This window comes from Dipodomys merriami, unplaced genomic scaffold (genome assembly GCF_024711535.1).
Source record: "Dipodomys merriami isolate MVZ:Mamm:240054 unplaced genomic scaffold, mDipMer1.0.p SCAF_211, whole genome shotgun sequence".
Classification (NCBI taxonomy): Eukaryota; Metazoa; Chordata; class Mammalia; order Rodentia; family Heteromyidae; genus Dipodomys; species Dipodomys merriami.
This window is the reverse complement of record NW_027203505.1, coordinates 576,067-586,516: the sequence shown is the minus strand read 5'-3', so window position 1 is coordinate 586,516 and position 10,450 is coordinate 576,067. Positions and strand designations below refer to the sequence as shown.

Genomic DNA, 10,450 nt, shown 5'->3' with positions numbered 1-10,450 from the left:
TGGCAAACTAGCAGAATATAAAATTAACCCTCGGAAATCAATGGCTTTCCTGTATTCCAATAATGATAAGAGTGAGGCTGAAAATAGGAAAACAATACCTTTTTAATATTCGCAAAAAAATACAATAGCAAGGAGTTAACTTAAGAGGTGAAGGACCTCTATGATGGAAACTTTAAAAACCTGAAAAAGAAAATGAAAGCAGAACTAAGGAAGTGGGAAACCTCCCACGCTCCTAGATTGGGAAGATTAACATCATGAAAATGGCAATACTGAAAAAGGCTATTTCCAAATTCAATGTGATACATATCAATATCCCAATCTCACTTTCAATGAAATAGAAGAAGCAATCCAAAAATTCATATGGAAGAATAAAAGACCCTGAATAGCAGAGAGGATTTTTGTGATTCTCATTTTGTATTACCACTTTCATTCTACAAAGTAATCTATGGATTTTAACTTTCTTCCCTCCCTTTGGATAAACCTCACAAAAACCCTGCCTCTAGCTCCCAAGACACCTAACTCTTAGGTCTGGACAATTGTTCCTAGATGGTGAATTACTTAGTTGTATTTTGAACGCATAAAACATGCATATAAAACTAGCACATTTTGATCTCATGAGAAAACTGCCTTTTTCCCTCTCTCAAATTCATTTCCTGATAGGCATTTTTAGAAAGAATCTATTTTCTTTTTTAGATGAAAGGCTTGTCGGAAACTATGTTTATAATCTGGCTCTTCCTCCTGTACCTCAACACCTAAAACACAAATTTCACAAAGCATTTATAAGAAACAATACAAAAACCAAAACACTGGGAAATGCTCAGATGCAGAAAGTTTTACAAAACCCAGAATATAACTCTGCTGTCTGAGGCTGGGGCTCTCTGTGTAAATTAACAAACCCCAAAAGAGCAGCCAAGAGTACCAGACATGAGTGTCTCTGGCTGATACTCCATGGACAAGGAGCATGGAGGGGCATCCTGAGCCTGCAGGAGAGTGTCGGGAGGAAAGTTTCCCTGCCAGCCTGAGTACAAAAGTTGGCATCACCCCACCTGGGCCTGTATTTCTTGTCTTCTCCCCACAGCTGAGAACATGGAGGATACTGTACAAGCTGATCCCCAGAGCGGCTTCTGTTTTGTCTGCAGTCCTTCCTAGGTGGGTCCCCCCTCCCACCGTGTGTGTGTGCTCTCAGGGGCTGATCCTTAGGGCCCAGGCCCATGGGGCTTGTGGGTATTATATGTGGGTCAGTGGCACTGTGTCATTCACACAGCAGCTTCCCTAGTCCAACAGCAGGTACACCCTGATATTCTCCCACAGACTCAGGTGAGGTGCCCAGAAGCACCCGTGTTGGGTAGGCTGCCACTAGGCTCCTACTTCATCAGAGGGGCCAGATGAAGTGGCTGCTGACTGAATTACTAATTATTTTATGGAGCAGTTATAAACAAATTGATACATATTACTGTATGATATATAATGCTATATCCTTGAGTCTCTAGTCTACAAAATCATTGAACTTGATACTAGCAAGAATGTATTTTATTTGATGTGTTTATAAGCCCATAATGGCAAACTGAAATGAAAGTACAACAAAACTCTTCTCCAAAAAACACATTCTAAAATCACAGAATTTGAAAAAAAATTGTATGTAAGTGCAAATGAAATTATACTAGGATAGTAAAATACACACAAAAATATTACATTCGTTACATTCAAAAGTAAAATAAGTAAGTACAGAAAGAATTCCTACTGGATAAAAAATATTACAATGTTTAACAGGTAGAAGTGATATAGGTTATATGTTTCCTTTTTATAAAACTTATTTATATCTTCCTGTTCTGTTTATCTTAGTGAAGGAAAATGTTAGAAAGCAGAAATTATATGTGGCATCTCTTACTTCCAGTACTACAAAGGAGAGTGGCACTTCCTAATGGGAGTCCTGGGATGACACCCACACCCAGCTCATGTAGACCCATCAGAGGTCCCTGTGGTGACCCTGAGGGGGTCTGGAAAACCGCCCTGCTGTTGCAGCAGGTGCAGTATTTGTTGTGGTGGGCTGCATCCAACAAAGCTCCATCAGTGACCAGACCAAGCAACCCAGCCTCAGGTGCCAAAGCCAGGAGGTAAGGCAGGGCAGACCCCAAGTCCTGCCTTCCATGTGTGTGGCCTGCATTGCCAAGGCCAGACCCATTCCTGCTTTGGATACCAATGAGGGTAGAGGATGAGCCCATTGCTGCCAAAGGGAGCATCCCCGGAATGGCACCCAGAGCTGGGCCCATGTGGACCAGAAGGACAATGGAGGAGGCTATACAGCAAAGCCAAAGGGGCTTTGATCCCCCAGTGCTGCAGCTGGTGCACTGCAAGTCCATGCTCCTCTGGCACTGATGGGCATATGCAGGGATGGCACCATACCCGAGATCACAGGGACCAGAAAATGGAGGTCCGTGGGGATGCTGAAGGGGCTCCAGAGTGCTCAGCTGCCACAGCTGTCACAAGCACGCTGGCAGAAGGGCCAGCACACGACTCTAATCCCCATTCTGCCCTAAAGTCTGAACCAAGGTTGGGCTGCCTGGCCCCAAGGGGGTGAATTGTCCACCAAGCCTTCCTTCTCTTGTGGACTGTGCAGTGTACAAGCATGGTGTTCTCCACCCCACACCCATGGGGGCAGGCAGTGACCCCACAACAGAGTCTCACTGGGATGGCACTTGCACCCAGGACCACCGAAGACCAGTACCAGCACACCTGGCAGAGGAGAGGGCAGCAGTGGACTCAACTCCAGCCCCATGGCTGCCAGATCCTGGGTGAAATGGAACAAGTGAGAATGGGAAGGGAGGTGGGCAGGGTGGGCAGGGCTCATCTGGCAATGGTAGGGACCATGCACACCCACATCCCTTCACTGCACATCCACCACAAGGGAGGGGCCCCACTTCTCAACGGGTGACCTGAAGAGGCCCCACACCCACAAGGACTACATAAATGGAAGTTCACGTGGTGATATTGAAAGGGCTCCAGGGTACAGCCTTGCTCCTGCACTGATCAACTGGCACAAAAAAAAAAAAAAGGAAAAATGACCACTACACCTTTTCATCAATGATAACCTATTATACTTTCAAAACAGTTTTACTTTCCTCTTGTCCTATATTTTTGCATGGGGCCCTCTGAATTAACCAGAAATCTCCAGGATTTTTCATGCACAGTAATACAAATAAATATAGCTTCTATTCTTTTTTGAATTAAGGGAGGTTGCATTTAGTTCTTTCCCATGTTTGATTCATGAAAAAGAAATCCTGAAGTGTATCTGTAAAACACAAAACTCAAGCTACCCAGAGAGAAATAATCACATGATTAGTGGTTCAAATGATATTTCATCTTTGCAATTTTTTAGAAAACTGCATTCTTGGGGCTGGGAAGGTGGCTCAGTGGTAGAGCGCTTGCCTTGCATGCATGAGGCTCTGGGTTTGATTCCTCAGCACCACATAAGCAAAAAGAAAAAAGCCAGAAGTGGTGCTGTGGCTCAAGTGGTAGTGTGCTAGCCTTGAGCTGAAGAACTGAGGGACAGCGCCCAGGCCCAGAGTTCAGGCTCCACAACCGGACCACCCCCCAAAAAGAAAGAAAGAAAGAAAGAAAGAAAGAAAGGAAGGAAGAAAGAAAGAAAGAAAGAAAGAAAGAAAGAAAGAAAGAAGGAAGGAAAGAAAGAAAGAAAGAAAGAAAGAAAGAAAGAAAACTGCATACTACTTTCTACTGTATTTTGACCAAGAGAGTACAAAATTTCCTTTCCTCCACACTCTCACAACATTATTACCTTCTGAGTATTTCCAAGGGCAGGTTTTTCCTATGTGCAGTACCCCAGACTGGCCTTAGAATCAAATCCTCTTACTCCAACCCCCTAAATGCTTGGAATTACAAGCCTTTACCACCACACCTGACTCCTTTGATTTTGTTGAGAAGAGTTATAATAGTTATGAAGTAGTATCATAGTAATTTTGAGTTGCATTTCTCTAATGACTTCTGTTCACAAAGCATTAAGCCAGCATAGAAGTGGTATTAAACACAAATTTGTAAACCCACTGGTGATTTTCAGGGCTTTTTGGAAAGCAGGGCTATTCAGAACTTTCATCCATATTAAATCAAGTTTATTGTTAATCTCATCTTTAATATCTCTATACAAAATGAATACTTAATTCAATATAGTAGAAAGGAAAAATTAAGCAACTCCTAACATTTTTCACTTTTCAATAAAATGATATTGCTTAAATCAATTTCTGTTTATGCTTGAGACTATACTACTTAATTTGGTTAGACCTTTTACAAAGCTTTATATACTTTATTTATTTTATGTTGATTGCTCTTTCCAAATCCTGCATGTCTAATTTTGGTTTCTTTCAGTCTCATGTAGTTCAGATTTCAAACCGTAGAATAAATGGAAGGAAACAAACAAACAAAAAAAAAGAGTTCCTCTCATCTGATGATGCCTCTACAAGAATGAGGAAAGAGTTCATCCTGCTAAGGATCTATGATAGAATTTCAAAAAGAGAATTCATTTTTCTATGTTTTCCCTATCTTTGTGATGTACCTTAAATTATATAAAACAAAATACACTGCTCAGATACTCTTACGTTTTATCAGTTTTGTACATTTTCTTATGGACTTCACATCTGTCTACAACATTCCTTCTTTATAAATGTCCCTGATATTTTTACACTATCAAGACATAAGATAACCAGTTTGATTTACAGCATGAGAGTTATCCTCCTGGCTTCCTTGGAAGCAGAGCATGGTCAATAGATAACATTACTTCTGGTTGCTCACTTCATGTAATGGTTTCTGTAATACATTTTATTTAGTATTTTAAAAACTGTTGGCTAAACTCAAAAGCTCATTCATAGAAGTTTATGTTAAGTTTTTCACAAGTTTTAATTCTCTTAATTCTTAAGATAACATTTGCTATAATACTAATATTATTACCATTTAAGTGTTGGGAAAAATTGTAATTAAAGGCACTAAATGCATGGCCCAAATACACACAGTGAGGAAAAAAATGAGTCAAAGTTTCCAAAAGTCTTTCAGCAATTCAGAAAAGGTAGGTAAAATCTCACCATTCTCTTACACTCTAAATTCAATATTAATATTGCTCAAGAAGTAATAGCATAGCAATTATTGCCGATGATGATTGTTTTCTGTCACAATTTGTCTTCAACACAGACTGTGTTGTTAACATTGCGTTATCATGCACAGAATTGAGCTTATACATTGAGTTTCAAAGACAGCCAAATTTCTTCTGTACTACAGTTCCATTTTTCTTTTTAAAAAGTACCAAAACTTTTAAATATCATCACTTTCTGTCTTTTAAGAATCCAAAAGAGAAATAAATTCACATTTAATTTAATAAATTCACCTTTTCTTTTAAAGCAAAGTGCTTTAAAAGTAGGAGATGATAAAAACAGGCCCCCATGAAGTAAATTTTCTTCTACTTTTAAAATTATTCTGAAAACCTTGTGCTGGTTGGTCACACCCATAATCTTGTTTACTTGAGATATCTACTCAGGAGGCTGAGATCTGTGGATAACAGTTGGAAGCCAATCAGGGCAAAATTATTTTTGAGATTATTTTTCAAAAAAATTTAATGAACTAGCAAAGAGCCAGGAGTGCAGATGTTGCTCACCAATCTAGAGAGGAAAGGCCTAGCAAGACCTTAAAGCCCTGAGTTCAAATTCTGAGCACTCCAACACACTTGTGTACCCGTGCGCACACACACACACACACACACATTTATTCAAAATACCCTCGTGTCGGTGTTTTGCATTAATTTATTTGTTAACAAGATTATATGGATAAAATAAGGGAAATAAACTCTTCAATCTCAGAACATTTTTATACATTTTTTATTTTAAAAATACTGCACAGAGGGGTTACATTTACATGAGCAAGGTAATGAGTACATTTCCTAACAAGCATTGTTACCTCCTCCTTTATTTTTCCCCCACCATCCCTTCTCTCCCACCTCCACAAGTACACTCCACTCCTCCTCTCTCCTTCCCCTACCTAAATTGTAAAATTCATTTTTCATCATACGTCTTGTGCATCTCATTGTTACAATGGGTCAACCCATATCCCTATTTAAGCATTTTGTTGTTTTCTTCTTCTCCCCAAATTAGAGAAACGTATATACAAGATGTAGGCGCACCAACTTCAAATCCAGTGAAAAAAGGGGTTATAGCGTGATTGAGGAACATATAAAGGAACAAAAAAAAATCACATTGTACAGTATAAGTATGTTAGAAATAATAGCAAGATAGAATCACTTGTGTACCTATCTTGGTGTTCGTTTAGCTTAATATCATCTTATCTGGTCAAATGCACATAGCTTAAGACATTTTCTGATAATCCCGGACATATATTAGCTATTGAAAATAAGAGAAACCATGGGACCTATATTTCTTTGGAGTTGGCTTACTTCACTTAAAAATTTTTTTCCAAATCTTTCCATTTCCTAACAAATTGGGCAATGTCATTCTTTCTGATGGAGGCAGAGCATGCAATTGTATATATTTACCAGGTTTTCTTGATCCATTCATCTACTGAGGGGCATCTGGGTTGGTTCCATATCTTAGCTATGGTAAATATTGCTGCAATAACCATAGTTGTGCTGGTAGTTTTAGTATGGTCTTGTTTGTGATCCTTTGGGTAAATGAACAAAAGTGGGATTGCTGGGTCATAGGGGAGCTTTATGTGGAGTCGTTTGAGGAAACTCCATACTGCTTTCCAAAGTGGTTGAAGACTTTTACACTCCCACCAAGAATGCAGTAGGGTTCCCTGGTGGCCCCATCCCCTCCAGCATTTGTTGTTGTAAAAACATGGATTGCTTCACTAATTTTCAAGTCATCCTTGAGCAGGGGCCATGCTAATCTTCTCTGTATCATTCTGATGTTAGTGTATAGGCTGCCAGATTAAGCACAGAACATTTTTTATATAGAAGGTGTAATTTATTTTCTTAGTCAATTCCACAAAAAAGTAAGTTCAAAAGAATTGTCATGAAATTTTAGAATCATGCATTTCTTACAAAAGCACACATTTTTGATGTTGGCATAATTTGTGGAGGGGAAGGGGAAAATGTTTAAATAGGGATACAGGTAGACCCATTGCAACAATGAAAGGAACTTTACAACTTTGGTATCTCTACTACTGCCATACCTGCAGATTGTAACTTCATTGCTTCTTTTGAGGTAAGTATCACTATTCCTGGGTCTGCTTGGACTGTGGTCCTCCTAACACAAGCAAAACACATAGCACGCATCAAATGGTTAAGAGTTTCTGAAACTTCCTTTTTTTTTTTTTTTTTTGGTCTGGGCTTGCCTGGAACTGCAATTCTCTAATCTCTGTTTTCTAAGTAGATAATATTAAAGGTTTGAGCCACTTTATCCAGTAAAAGTATACAATTTCAAGATATCTTGATATTGCCTATATTTGTGCTTAACATATATAGCTAACCTTAATTTTCTCCCTCTTTTGTTTAGTACTCTGTGTTGAAAACATTGACTTTCTTGATATACATGGCTTTGTTTTGGGTGGAATCCCATCACAATCCAAAAAATCTTCCAAAAAGTTTATGTCAAGAATCATGGAAAAGAAGGCTTCAGGTTGGAAAGAAAACACTGATCCTTAACTTATAATTGCAGTATATTTATAGTGTTAGTCAATACTTTCTGAAGTATGAGAAGAGAAGGAAGACAGAAATGTGAAAGATGTCAGGTCTCTGTGGAATTTCTGTAGTTGTCACTTCATGTTATATTCTTCCTTAAAACTTGCTTTATTAAAAGCCTCTGGGTGGATATTTGTTGGACTGATTGGTAATCTTACCCAAGAAATGAAGCTGATTTTAGAAGGTTGATGATTTGGTAAATAAAGGAATGATGAAAATGAGAACAGATATTGTCACAGAATGAGCCGACAAGGTTCATTGCTGAATAGCAAAACAAAGAAGTTTCAAGTCTGATGATGCACATTGGAACATATATAGATAGATACATATATGTATACATATACAAACATACGTGAAAAAGTATATATGCAGTAGAATACAGAGAAAGTTTGTGTGACAAGTATTAAACTATATCAAACTGGTTGCAGGAAAGGTCCAGTAAAATATCAATAGTTTAGCATAGATTTTGCATAGATTTCTAAAGGATGAAAATTCTTCCCTCATTTTATACTTTACAAATATCCTTAGTATATTTTAAGTTTTTTATATTGTAGTTGGAACATGTATATAATGCTGAGAATTGGAATTACATAAAGTATGCAACATGAATAGGTCAGCCAGAATAGGAAAGTTCATTAGATTCTTATTTCCAATTAACCACCAGGAGAAAAGAGTTCCAGTTCAGATTTTAGGTAGAGCACTGGCCTTGAACACAAAACGACCAGTCAGGCCATGAGTTTAAGCCTTAAGATCTACAGAAACAAAAACACAAAATATAACTTGGAGTTAGATATTTTATAATGAAGCATTTTTATATACTCTACATTGTTAGAAAGACTAGATTTCTGTGTTAGCTTTATAACCTACCATAATAAATGATATTGTCCATTTATTAAACAGAAAGGCTTACTCAGATTTATAAGTTTGAAGGTTTCAGTGTATGTTCAGTCGGTTTTATTGTTTTGGTGGCCTGTGACAAGACAATGTCAAGGTGAGGAGTATGACAAAAAGAAATGTTTTTGACCTAGAATGATTAAAAGAGAAAAGAAAGAAGATGAGAGTGCATGTTCTCATAGGTTTTATTCTGAAGAACTTAATCTCCAGAAGAACTATTCAGGTATTCTCCACAGTCTGGGAGGAAATGGAAAGTCATTTTTCTTTAACACATAGGTCTTTCTGGGGCATTGTAAATTCAAATGGCAACATCTTCACCAATGATAATGACTTGTCCAGGGGTGGAAGCAACTAGATATTGCTATAAATTCCAATCAGATCCTTTTTCTTCTCATACCATGAAAGCCTGCCACAATTCCCAATCAAATCCCATCAAAGATTCAAACATTAATGCTGTCCCAAAAGTTCTGTATGCAAACCCAGGTACATTCACTTCATTTAAGATGGCAATAGTATATGAAAATTTTAAGTCTTCCATAGAAAAAAATTCATATTAAGTGAAGTAAGCCGGTACCAAAGAAACTTAGGTCCCATGGTTTCCCTTATTTGCAATAACTAGTATATGTCTGAGTCAAGCAGAAAAGGTCAGATAAGTTGATTTTAGGGAAGTGAACCCTAATATATGTATTCAATTTTTTTTTCTTTCAGGTGATTGTTTCTACACATTTATAAGATTATTTCTTTGTTGCTTTGTATGTCCCTCCCCCATGGTATAACCCTGCTTTCACTGTATTTGAGGTTGGTATAATTTGTGGAAGGGAAGGAAAAAAACAAATCGTTTAAATAGGGGTACAGTTGGATCCTTTGGAACAATGAGATGTACAAGTCGTTATATGGAAAAACGAACTTTACAACTTTGGTGGGGGCGGGGAGGAGGATTGCGTGGAGAGGGAGGGGGTGGAAGGATGGGAAGGGAAGGGATGGGAAGGGGAAACCAAGGAGGAGACTACAATGCTTGATAAGAAATGCACTTATGGGCTAGGAAGGTGGCTCAGTGGTAGAGCGCTTGCCTTGCATGCTCAAGGCCCTGGGTTCGATTCGTCAGCACCACATAAGCAAAAAGGAAAAAGCCAGAAGTGGTGCTGTGGCTCAAGTGGTAGAGCACTAGCCTTGAGCTGAAGAGCTGAGGGACAGCGCCCAGGCCCCAAGACCAGACCCCCCCCCAAAAAAAAAGAAAGAAAAAGAAAAAAAAGAAATGTACTCATTATCTTGCCCATGTAATTGTAACCCCTCACAGCGTTTTCACTATAAAAAAAAAGAAAATTTTAAGTCTTCCAATTACGTTGTCACCAAGGAAACAATTACAATATTTCCTTAAAAAATATCTAGATTGTAGAACACTTTAATCAGAAAATTGAAGGAGTATCCATTATAGGATTTAATTTAAATATTTAGTCACTGAAATGGATATTCTATATCCACAACTTAGAGCCCTTTCAAAATACATAATTACAAACCTCATCCATTACCATCTTCCGTGAAGACAGTCCTTGCTGAAAACAAACCAAATGTGGTAAACCAATTAAAATGTACGCCATTGTCAAATGCTGTTGTTTTAAAGCATGGAAGTGACAGCACAATTAATGCCAGTGAACAGCTGGTTCTAAGGAGTTTGGAAAGTGATTACTTTGTACTCTAGGTGGAAAAATCCACAGATGTTTCCGATTGTGCTTCGTTTTGGCATTTGTAAGATATATTTTGGAAAGCACAATGAATGAAAGCATGTTGTTTTATAAAGATTTGCTGGCTGACAAAGTAGGGAAAGAAAACTTATTGAAATGTTTCAAATGAGAAGACAGACAATAA

The 10,450-nt window shown here is 38.2% G+C and overlaps 1 non-coding gene across 1 annotated transcript; it reads right to left on the bottom strand.

Annotated features, from left to right (window-relative positions):
- Positions 1-6,839: 6,839 nt before the first annotated feature.
- Positions 6,840-6,946, bottom strand: LOC138834328 (U6 spliceosomal RNA). The gene has a single exon (XR_011374068.1). It is a non-coding gene; the product is annotated as a U6 spliceosomal RNA (small nuclear RNA).
- Positions 6,947-10,450: the final 3,504 nt, after the last annotated feature.